We start from the raw sequence: 12,896 nt of genomic DNA on the forward strand, positions 1-12,896 counted from the left end.
AGGCCGGTCGATTTTGCATCCACAAAGCCCTCCAGCTTGAGTAGATGCGGAGACCCCGTCGCGCGAGTAATTGGCCACCCCTGAAGTCGAGTCAGAAGGGAATTTCTCGTACGCAGTGCACCTACGCGTGCGCCGACGTGAGCGCTGCACGCGACCTCTACGTTCCCGCGCACTTTAGAGAATCGAAGGTCTTATGTATTGACACCTATATAAAGACAAACACTTTTTCGCTGCCCCGAAATCAACTTACCAATCACCCCCCCCCCCCCCTCTTCCCCCCTTTTCCACATAGTACGAGAATATGCGAGAACCCCTCCACCACCCATCCCCCACCCAGCCAGAGCCTCATGGGAGCACTGGCTCTCCCTAACATCCAGAGCTTACCAAACATATTTTATTTAAATCACCTCTTCAATATCGCCTTTGTGCCTCGCGTATATCTCCACCGCTGCCAAAAGCCCGCTTTTCCTTGCTGATTTCCGTCGCGTGTAAAAAACGATATTCGGATTCTAAGAAGTTGCACCAATTTATTCATTTTTTTATTCGGTAATAATGGTAGTAATACCTCGGGTTTAATGAGTCGAGTAGACACGGGGGCTATATGATGGACGCTGTAGTGGAGGAGTCCAGATTAATTTAGACCAGCTGAGGTTTTGGATTGAGAGCTCCACTACGCCATGGTTCGCCAAGATCATCAGGTGTTGCACTTTGACCTTCAGCAGGAGAAGCGCCGGAGGTGTGGCTGTGACGTAAGACCACGTGACTCGCCGCAGCTGCAGCCGCCACGCCGCTGTTCCGACCACGGTGCGCCGACCGCTGCTTGGCCGGATGTGGTCATGAGATTATGCACGTGACTCAGCGTTCGCTTAAGGATTCGACGCCGCTCTCGCATGCAGATTCCCCATGGATGACAGTGCGGCTGAAGGCGCTTCAGGCGTCTAACCAAGCGTAGCAAAGTGTAATGGAGTTTTTGCTGTGTCTAAGTAGGCTTAGAAGAGAGAAACAGCAGCCAATTTTTTTTTTCAACGTGCGACAGCGCATGCGCATTTTTGCAGTTCACCGACATCGAAACGCGGCCCTCAAGGACAGGATCGAACCCGCAACCTTGGAATTAGCAGGCGAGCTCCACAGCCACTGAGGCATTTTTTAGTTTTTGTACCACTGTCCCATCGTGAGGGGTTTCATTTAGTACCTGCTGTTTGGGACAACGAACGCTTACAAAAGTAAAAGTTGCACTACCCACTGCGGTGGCTCAGTGGCGCTCTGCTACTTATTCGGTGTACCCAGGTTCCGAAGTCGGCGGCGTTTCGATCAGGTGAAACGCGAAAGGCATCTGTGTGCTGTGTATGTCAGTGCACGTTAAAGATTCCTGCTCTTCTCATTCCTCTTTCACTGCCACCTTCCACCCTTTCCTTACGGCGCGGTTGAGGTGTCCGTCGAGAAGTGAGATGGTTACTGTGCCATTTCCTTTCCTCAAAAAACTACCACCACAACGTTGTTGGGTCGTTGCGCTAGTGTTTCATATATTTGTGGTAGATGACGCAAAGAAAGTGAAGATATTCTCAATCGGGGCTTAAAGCACTATACACAAGTAATTTTAACGGGTGTTTTCTTCTTTCAAATGATGCCCTAGATATTAAAATACCTGGATCGCCATGTGGTATTCATCTACGGCCGCTGAATAATTTAGAAAAGTTCTCCCATGCTGTTTTGGTTCGGGTTTCATCAACCTAACGATGGGTGTGACGAGCAGTTGAAGTTTAGGTCAAGGCGCAGAAAAACTGTAATATAAGCGCTGACACTTTGTTTTGACTCACTACTGCACATAAAAAAAGCCTGCTTCAAGAACTAGAATTACAACAAACGATGTACTAGCAGCTATATTGCCGTTTTTCTCGCTCCTCACGTGTCTTAAATCGAACTGCACGTCACAGCCATCGTTCTGTAGATCAAACCGAAATAGCATGAAGAAGAAATTCAAATTTAAATTAATTATTGGTCGTAGGCGAATACCAAGGGGTGCTCCATGCATACCACTGTCGAAAGCATCGTTTGAAAGAATAAAACACGCAAGCAAAAATTTGGTGTCTATAGACCTTTATTGATTTAGATCAGTGCTAACAATTTGATTAAAATCATGCGCAAACATGTAAAATGGAAGGAGCAATAACTCAATATTTAATAGAATCCTGACGTAAAATGGTTTAGAATTGGCGCTAGTACATTACAGAAGCGTCATCGCCGAGGTGGCTCAGGGGTTATGGTGCTGGGCTGCTGACCCGAAAGACGCGGGTTCGATCCCAGCCATGGTGGTCAAATTTCGATGGAGGCGAAATTCTAGAGGCCCGTGTACCGTGCAATGACAGTGCACGTTAAAGAACCCCGGGTGGTCGAAATTTCCGGAGCCCTTCACTATGGCATTCCTCATAGCCTCAGTTGATTTGGGACGTTAAACCCCAATAAACCATTGCAGAAGCGTCAATTAGGTTTCTTTCCAGACACCACATTTCCTTCAGTTTTGTTGTCGCATATACTGGGTGCCATTTTCGCACTTTCCAGAGCAGACAGCTTGGGATGGGTAAACTTACGCGCTAGACCATCTCTTATTGTCTAAAAAAAAATAACTCCGGAGAATATTTACTACATTAGAATCGGAGCGAAAGCACGGATTTGTGCTACACAGAAGACGACGGTGAGCAGGCAGTGCCGCGGGTCGGAGCAGATGGAAGTTGATGAAGACGACGCCCTCGAATGCAAGCGCTAGAGTGTCATGCTGTTTGTTATTTTCACAGATGGCTCTCAACAAGGAGAAAAAGCAGCAGTAGGTGTTTATTCCCACACACTAGATTGGTGTTATTCTATCCGCTTCCCTGATTTTACACCAATTTTCGCTGCTGAATTTCCCGCAATTGGTTTGGCCCTTCTAAAATTTCCCTGCAATATTTCTCAAGTAATCATTCTAACGGACTGTCTCTCAGTCTTGGTGGCGCTTGACAGTTCGGGAACTAGTCTCTTGTTCCGATCCCTAACGTACTTTGTGCCACTTCATGTGTAAGAAGTGCGTTTTCAGTGGATCCCAGGGCACTGTGCCATTACTTCAAACTCGATAGCCGATTTAGCGTCGTCCTACGTCTAACGTCGTCCTGTGTCCCTCAGCGCCCAACTGCAGGCACAAATAAAGTTTACTCCAATCCAATCCAATCTCTGTGTCTGCGTCCTTCCGCTGTTTTTTTTTCTGGTTAGATAAATGAGCCTGTTGCCCATGTCGTTCCGAACCTCACCGTGCTGACCACGACCAATGGCGAACGTTACCAAATACACCAGTTCCTCAGCCATGAGCCCATCCTTGGTACCGTGGATTTCAAACATTTAAAATTACCATGAAACATACATTCTTGCGCATCAAGGCAATCTGAGGTTTCCATGACGCTGTTGCGCTGCAGGACTCCTCGCCTGAATCTATACGTATTTATACCGCTCTGGGTTCACGCCGTCGAATCTATGTGCGTCATGCGGGGACGTTGAAACGATAGATCATTTCATCCTCTACTGCCGGCGGTTTGCACGGCAGAGAATTCAGTTTTTGCAAAATCCTCTCGCTCAGTTAGGGCTGCCGTTTACTCTTCCCCTCCTCCTCTCCTTCGGTGCAACCGTCAGAGGGCGTGCCCTTAAGCAGGTGTTTCAGTTTCTTCACAAGCATGTTATTGAAACCGGGAGATTTTTGTGTTAACTTCCCGATGCCTTTCCTTTTCTCTCAAAATTATTTTATTTCTGATTATTGCATTAAGACCCCGCCGCGGTGGCTCAGTGGTTACGGCGCTCGGCTGCTGACCCGAAAGATGCGGGTTCGATCCCGGCCGCGGCGGCTGAATTTCTTTGGAGGAGAAATTCTAGAGGCCCGTGTGCTGTGCGATGTCAGTGCACGTTAAAGAACCCCAGGTGGTCGAAATTTCCGGAGCCCTTCACTACGGCGTCTCTCATAGCCTCAGTCACTTGGGGACGTTAAACCCCAATAAACCAAACCAAACCTGATTATTGCATTAAAATTTAGTTATTCAACCCACACCGCTTTCTTTCCTCGATTTTAATTCCAATTTCGTCATGATCTCTCAAATATCGTGACTTTTTTTTTTTTTTACAGATTCCTCTATTTCGATTTAAGAGCCACGTGAGATAAACCTGGATGAGGTTTTTTTTCCTGTTTGGTTCTGCGCCAAACCCTGGCCAATCCCCCACCATGGGCATGGGTCATCTTTGTTGAGGCGGCGGCAACGCCAACAACAACAGCAACAACACGAGGCGTGTGTGCTGTGGCGATCCAGAATGGCAGGCTACCATTGTGACAAAGACGCGAGACCTGCCCGAACTTCCTTCAGGGAAAGCATGGACTGGTTTCTGGCCATTCAGAAAGCCGCTGCAGAGCCTCCGGAGTGGCTCTCGAGACTAGAGCCGCTGTGCAATTTGCGTGAATGTTAATATGACGAAGCTAGATTCATGCTGGCTGACCACGACAGTGCCGTGTGTATGTACATAGCGTTTAGTGTGTTTTGTTGATTGTTTGTTTGGTTGAATGTTATGTATCAAAGCCAGGCAATAAAAATGGCTGAGGCTTAGCTTAGGTTAAGCCTAGTCAGATGCGAAGCATATTGTCGCCGAGTTGCATATCGAGCACGCCGCTTGGCTAGACGTTCTTCACGCTCTTCATAAGTCTCTGTAGCACGCCGCAACTTTTGCTTCTCATTCCAACGAGCAGCGCTGTCTCCAGGAGGCATCTCTATCCCGTGTACGCCTAGCAGAGGCAGGCGCGCTCCAGCATCACGTGTTCACTACAGCGCACCTAGCGGCAGAAGCAGGAAACACATTGGTCGCGACGCCTCGCGCGACGGCGCGAGCTGGGCCAATACCCCCGTTTCTCATCTGCTGTGACGTCACGCACCACGTGGTCATCCTTGGTCACGACGCCTCGCGCGACGGCGCGAGTTGGGCCCCCGTTTTTCATCTGCTGTGACGTCACGCATCACGTGGTATGACATGGAGGTCACGAAAGGTCAATGGTAACGACACCGCCGCGCTCGAGGAGCTGGGTTGGGCTATTTTAGTATGCTTCGCATAAAAAAAAAGTGGCGATAGCGTATTGTTCTAGCTGAATGGCCCTAAAAGGAGGTATGTTCTGGCAGCCGCGGGTTCGACTCCCAGTTATAGATATTCATTTGAATTTCTTTTTTTTTCTTCTTCATAGTCTGACCTCTAACTCAGCTGGCGGTCAAATTTACATGGTCCGCGATTGAAGCCCCAGGTCCCGTAGTGCCGGGTATGCCAGCACTACAGGTATGTATGCCGGCATTAATGCATGCCGGGTTGCAAAAAAAGTGGGGCTGTACCAAGTCCTGAACCGGTTCGGCACGGTTCATTTGAATCTTTCCGGTTCAATTCAAAGATGGCGAAAAAAATATGGACTTGGTTCCGGTTCCAGGCGAAAATTCGGGTTCAGGTTCGTTTCCGGTTCGACGCCCTGAATAAAACTGTATTACCTGCCCTCATCCACCAAGGGCTGGGCGAAGAAAAAGGCAGGCGAGGCTGCATGTTTCCAAGTAGCATTGTGAAGGGCAAGACGAAGAGCACGTGTCCTTCCTATGCATGCTTTGTGCGGTTAATCGCAGCGGTACCAGTGTTGCTGTTCAGCATGGACAAGCCGCTGCGGCCGCGGCCTGTGAAGAGGCACGAGTGAGGAGGGGGCTCCCCGGTGTATACTCCATCCCATAACTAACTTGCAGCCCTACCAAAGGCTTTCTCAGCCAATAAGGAAAGCGCATTAGATATATTCAAATGCGCCTAGTCATCTGCGTGTCGTCTGCTCGTGGCGTGCACATATGCGGTTAAAAAAGAGTATAAATCGACGCTGTCTACCTACCAGAAGCGTACGCTTCCGTTTAGAAATGTACGCTAAACGCAAGCAGTTTGCGGGACGCTACGCAGTTTGTCACGTTCACACTTGGAAGTCTTGGAAGCCTACCACAAAAATGAAGAGCACTAGACTGTATTAGTGATACGTCTGTAGCTCTGTATGCAGCTGAAATAATTTTTTTTTGCGCTCACGTCTCCGCTAACAGCGCTTGGCATGACTGTTGTGGTTCCATATGGTGTCTGAGCATGCGTGGTCAGATGTATAAGTATGCGTTCTTAAGAAGAATAAACCAGTTGTTAGTAGTGTCTGTGTGTCTGTGTCTCTTCGTTGTGGATCGTCCCGTGTTTACGCAACCTTCACCTTAACAGTCGCACTTTTAGTTTAGCGTTTACAAACGAGACGACAGATAAGCTCAGCCTAGTGGAGCCATCTGGTTGTTAGAACGGAATAAATTTTTATCAAAAAACTGATGCTCGCCATTAGGACTAGAAGCGGCAAAACCGTCAGTCTAAATAATAAAAAACGAAGTCTATCACCGATACGTTTTGTTATAAGCGAGATGAGACAAATCGAAAGGCCGGTGCCCCATTTATGTCCACTAAACATACTGAAAATGAACAGTCACAACGACGAATTCAGTACGAGGTGAGGGATCTGGCTTTGAAGGAAGCCGACATTTAGGAAAACTTGTTTTAGAGCACGCAAGAGACGTGCACTCTAAACACGAGAAATAGCTTACGGGAACTTGCGTTAAGGATGAGAAGTAGCGTTTCGCGCATGCGCCCATTAAAGCACGCCATTCCATATGGCCGTATGTCTATTTCATACTGGCACTACATACCGTAGCGTCAGAACAGTGCCTGCGCACTCATCGCTGCTTTGGTAGTACTGCGAGGAACTACAGGGATAGAGTATAGATGGCGCAATAGCATCTTCCCGTTGGCTTCGTGAAGAGCAACGTCATCGCCTCTCTAATTCTTAATTCATCTATGCTCAAGGGCCTGAACGGGTCACCTTTTAGAGAAGTCGCCTTCAAAAAGACGTGTGTAAAAACTTTAAGCTTGCTAAAGTGAAAGACGGGGTTAGCGGATGAATAAGTCGCTGACTGCCTAAACGATACGTTTAAAACAAAGCCAACGAAACATCACTTTTTCTGGTTTGACGCTCTTGCACTTTGTAATCAGTCAACGTAGCAAAAGGAGCCTATAAAGTGCTCGTCCTAGTCATAATCTACTTTTTTCTTTCGTGTGTTTCGCGCTGTGCCAGCCCCGGTGAACTGCTATTACCAACTCGTCCAGCTAACCATCCTTGTTCAGTGTACGAATCATACGCCGTAATTGCTGACAGCAAAAGGTCATCCGCGTGACATAGCCTGGCAAAGAGATTATTGATGGTCTGATATCGCTACCCTGCTGTGATCTAGAAAGCAATACGAATTTGGATTTTCCAGGAAGTCTATGACGTATATGACGAGGTGGCGTTTTTGCACATGTAAGGCATTTCAGGGAGAGAATCGGCTTTCTCAAACTGAGGAGCATTGTTCGCGAATCAAATTTCGTTTGTTATAGCTGCGCAGGAGGTTCTCTGGAATAAACGCTTAAGCAAGGAATTCCTTCTCTCTTTCGTTTGCCCACGTGACCCTATCTCGGCAACGGGTGTCCTCGACGCGCGCGAGAGCTGCAGCACTGGCTTGTTCCAGAGCCTCGAGACTATTTATTAGAGCTCACTTTATCGACCAGCGCGCAGTAGACCTCGTCGCCGAGTGGGAGATGGCTCTGCTCGTGGTCACGTTGATCGTGCTCTTTGCACGGCTGTCCCCTTCTCATGCAGAGGCACAGGTGCATAAAGAAAACATCCTAGAAGACAGCTGCCTTACAAATAAGAGCGAAAAGCTGCTAGAATGCTACGATTATATAGTAGGTGAGTGAATTTCGCATGCTTATAGCCCTAGTAGTATATCGATACTTGCTGCAGTAATTTTATTTCTCAGAGAACCTGCAAATGTGTACAAAAACAACCTTTCGTGCAACATGCCATTCCCTTGAAAGAGCAGTTACTTGTACTGAAATATTATCTCGCATGCAATGTCCGATTTGTATATCACTAAACGGAGTGACAATTAACTGCTCAGAGGCTTTGTAAATGGGGCGAAAAATGAGCTTTTCGTGCAACATACGACTCCTTGCAATCAGTGATTACTCTTCCTAAAACCTTATTCTTATTCAAACCTTATTTGCACATCGCTAATTTGAGTGGTAATATTACTGCCAAGGAAACTTAAATAAGAGAAAAAAGTTGGTTTTTCGAGTTAGAGCTCTTTGATTTAACTAGTAGCGCAACTTTCCACATCGTCCTAAAAGAAAACGACGCTCTGAGTTGGCTCAAACTCGGTGGTTTACAGATCCTCATCTGCCGTGGTCAATAACGGAGACTGTGTTAAAGTTGCAAACTTCGAGACTGTTAAGGCGGAAGCCTTTAATGCGTCACCATTGTAAGCAGGAGTTCTCGACAGAAATGTCACGCTTTTCAATTGGTCTAAATGGTCATGACGTCACAGTGCGCGAACTTCAAACGCGGCCAATTGTACTTTGGCTAGTAACCATGCAACCAATTAAAGGGATGGTATAGTGATGCTCCAAGTAAGTGGGACTGAGTTAGTCCCACTTCAATTAAGCAATTAACCTAATTAACCTTTCTAGTCAGACCAGAAAGATAAATAAAACGGAGTAGCAAATTCGTCGAGTTCGGACTCGAACCAGGGTCTCCAGAGTGCGAGACAAGCACGTTAACCACTCCGCCATGCCAGCAGGATGGTTTCCAGCGAACAAATGCGCGTCTAGTGAATACGGTGTCTTCGTTCACTCCCATCTTCCTCCCTCCCCTTACGGCGAGGTTCAGGTGTCCACCGCGATATGCGAGACAGATACATTTCCTTTCGTCAAAAACCAAAAACCAGCAAGGCGTAGAGCCGAACGGGCGCTAGCGTTTTGATGAACGCGCACTCATCTGGCAATAACATAAGTGAAAGACATGCATTGTTAAAAACCACAGGATAGCAGTTCGTCCTCCCTAAGGACCACTTCGAGAGTGTCTCCCTGGACCAGCCAATTGTTGAAAGGAGGTGTCACGCTCGCAAGGGCGTAGAGCCATGCCAATCAAATCGCGACTCTGCGTGACGCACGTACAACGTGACATTTCTCTGCCCCGCCCAGGCTGGAGCAACGAAGTGGCAAGAGGCGGGGATCTCTGCTGAACGGGCGTGGCTGTGATTGGGCGTTACTTTCGGCGCACCGATGAAATGCGCTTTCCGAAAGGGTCGCGTGGCGGCCGAAATTTGTTGAACTACAGCGCCAAGGACAATCGTGTTGTCGAAAATATAAAAAGGGATGGGCTGTCATTCGTTAGGCAATTCATTATAAAATTATCTGAAACACCAGGGGTGGTGTTTTGTACTTGTCGTTCAGCATTAAAAATTCAGACTAAGTCATCTGCACATTGTTGGAGCCGTTGAAGTCGCACCAGGTTTGAGATCCACAGACTTTTTTGCCGCTTAGAGAAGTGTAAGTTGGATTAGTGAGGCTCACGGGGCGAGTTGTCGTGTGACGAAAAGCGATTGCATTCACAGATGAAGTTCTTTAGTGTCATGAAACATTAGCTGCTCCTAGAGAACATGCTGGCTGGCAATGTCATTGAGCAACGAAAAGCGCGCCTGTGTTGTGATGGGGAGTTGATTCGATCCCAGCTTTCGGCACTTTAGACATACTTTCCTTAGAACAGCTTCCTGGTACACTGAAGAAAGTTTGTTTGAAGAAAAAAACAATTTCATGGGTGGGGATGACAACAAGCTCTACAAAAGTCTGTGTATAGAGTTTATATGTGACTACAAGAATTCACGGGCAATACCAAGATTAAAAAAAATTACAAGGCATCAATTTTTTTAATGCTTACACTGCGCATGGTCTGCGCATGGTCCTCCCCCCTCCCCCCCCCAAAAAAAAAACAACAACAAATTATTGAATATAACTAATGCGATTCAAGTTAACTCTGCAGTGAAGCTTCGCTCACACTCTTGGTCACCACACACGATCCCTCCGCAACAATGAAATAATACGTACGTTACAAAACCTTTTTTTTCCTTAACGGAAAAGTAATCAAAAGGCGGAACAATAAACGTAAGAATTTTGTTGCTTCTGAAATTTTAATAAAAGGCGTCATCCAAATATTATCTCTGTCTTCTGTTGTTAATGGCTAGAGGATTAAAACAACCTACTTAGAGGAGTAGCGCGGCCAGTGGCGTGTTGTTGCCAAGTGCCCTTTTTATAAGGTCTATGCTATTACAAGGAAATAAATTCAGTGTAGTTGTCGTCAGTGTTTCTTTGGCCGCTGACAAAACCAATTAAATCGCATTTTTTTCTGCGCGTTTTCAGTTGGTGCTGGCTCGGCGGGAAGCGTAGTAGCGAACCGGCTGTCAGCTAGTGGCAATTACAGCGTGCTGCTCCTTGAAGCTGGCGGTGAGGAGACGCCCGACCTATTGGTTCCATTCAGTGCCCCCTTTGCTCCCAACGAGAACAACAGCTGGCAATACGTGACGATCCCGCAGAGAAATTCTTGCCTCTCCTTCCCAGGAAAAGTGAGTAGCCTGCTTGTAAATTTACGGTTCCATCGCACTTAATCCTTAACCACATGGGACGGCCTCTGAATTCACTATCATTCTTGGGAATATCCTCGACAAGACTCGACAGCGGTTATTTTGAAATAGGGTAGCGCTTCAGAATTTTTGAGCGTTAGCTCTTTTTAACTCCTTCCTGAGTCTCGCGCTGTCGGCGGCGTCGGCGCCGTCCGCTGCACACATAAGCCGATGAAGATGAAGCGGCAGCTGCGGCATTGGTCCCCCGTTCAGAAGACTCGCGCTTGAGTTGTCCGCACCTGATGGTGGCTCCTACCCGATCTACCTTAGCTGCTCTGTGAGCTTGTCGTCTCTTCAGCGTCAACAAATCCGCACTTCAAATATAATGTTTAAAACGCTTTTGCTTAGCTCGATCTTCAAGTGCGCGCCGTCGGCGTTGGCGCAGTGCCCAGCACAGACCCTGGCATCTTGGTAGGGCATGTTAGGGCATGGGAATTTGGTAGGACATGATGATGTTGCGGCAGGCTGCGCCAGCGCATATTTGAGAAGAAGGTCTACGGAATATGCGAAAGGGGCATCGTAGACAAGGCGACGCGTGTAAAATACTAAAGTATCGGAGAAAGAGTATCGGAGAAAGAGTATCGGAGAAAAGCCTAATAATTTAGACCAGAACGGTACAAAAAGTTTTTGCTCTCACACCCTAGCTATTGCTCAAGCTTTCGCGTTGCTTTCTTTTAACCGTCCTATGCGTTTTTCTTTTCCTGGAATAAATCAAGAGAAGGAAAATTCTACACCCCGCATAAATTAAGCGATAACGCGTATTTTCGACGCCCTCAAGGTGTCAGAAAGCAGCAAGACTGTTTTATGCGCATTTTCACGTACTAAAATCTTTAGCGCTCCTGGAAAATATGCACGCAGAAAGTTTAAACTAAACCTCACTAACCAAGCTGGAATCTTTTTGGGTAAGAAACTGCAATTCCGGAACACCCACTCTTCATCCTCATTCTCCCAATATAGGTGGCGGTTATGACCCTTGGCAAGCTTCTCGGTGGCACGAGCTCCATCAACTCTATGAACTTTGCTCGTGGAAGCAAGCATGATTTTAACAGGTGGGAAGAGTACTACAACGCCACAGGCTGGAACTACACGAGTGTGCTGCCTCACTTCAAAAATATCGAAAGGTTTAACAAAAGCATCCTCTTGACAAAAGAGGACGGTGAGTGATACCTGTTTTATGCCTAAAGAGTGAAGATAGAATTGAATGAAAGTGGCTGCAACATGTTAGCTAGCGCAAATAAAACAGCGGACAGAGACAGAGAAAGAGACGGGACACATGCTAGACATCAACTGAAATTTTATACCCATTCAAGGAAAGATTGCCCAGTGGATGTGGCGCTCAGCTGCTGACCCGAAAGACGCGGGTTCGGTCGCGGCCGAGGTTGTCGAATTTCGATGGAGGCGAAATTCTAGAGGCCCCTGTACTGCGCGATGTCAGCGCACGTTAAAGAACCCCAGCTGGTCGAAATTTCTGGAGCCCATCACTACGGCGTCTCTCATAGCCTGAGTCGCTTTAGGACGTTAAACCCCATAAGCCATGAAAAGATTCCAAATTCGCTAAATCACGTCTGCGCCTAAGGAAGAAATTCAACTTCGTAAAGATTTCATACCGGAATTGCAAGAATAGTAATTGCTTGCTACTCCGCTATCAAAGAAAATCCTTACAAACTTGAGTTTCGTGCGCAGGCGGAGACGTGATTTGGCGAATCGAGAATCTTTTCTTGAACGTGCATAAACTGCAGTTGATGTCTAGCGTGTGTCCCGTCAGTTTCTCTGCCTCTGACCGCTGTTTTGTTCACGCTAGCTAACATGTCGCAACCAGTGTCCCAGGACCAACTATCCCAACTCTCTTGTTTAATTTAATGAAAGCAACGTGTATCTCCATGTTTCCTTTAAGCACCTTCTACGGTGGTTAGAATTACAGACGTGTGGAAAAAGAAACTTTTTTTAACACAGCACGCTGCTGTTCTGGTTGTGTCAAGATTGTTTCAAAGCAAAGAAGTCCAGCGGTATGATAGGCGATCGCAAAACACTCGTGAGAGAGCGGGGGCTCGTTCCGTCTTTTTTTTTCCCCAAATGGTAAATTCATAAATTTCCAAAATGACAATTCATAAATGGCCTAGCTCTTATCTAGTCCATCCAAGTAGCCGCATTAATACCTGTAGCTCGTTCTTTGCGAAAATACTCCAGGACGCTTTTCAACAGGAAACTGAAGAACCCGCTCGAGCAAATGACCGCTGAATTATGACGGAATTTAAAAGAAACTACGAAATCCTCTAGCTCATTTTTGCCTTCGAGGTGAATCGG

Source organism: Amblyomma mixtum, chromosome 4, assembly GCF_055824585.1.
Source record: "Amblyomma mixtum isolate Tamu chromosome 4, ASM5582458v1, whole genome shotgun sequence".
NCBI classification, from domain to species: Eukaryota; Metazoa; Arthropoda; class Arachnida; order Ixodida; family Ixodidae; genus Amblyomma; species Amblyomma mixtum.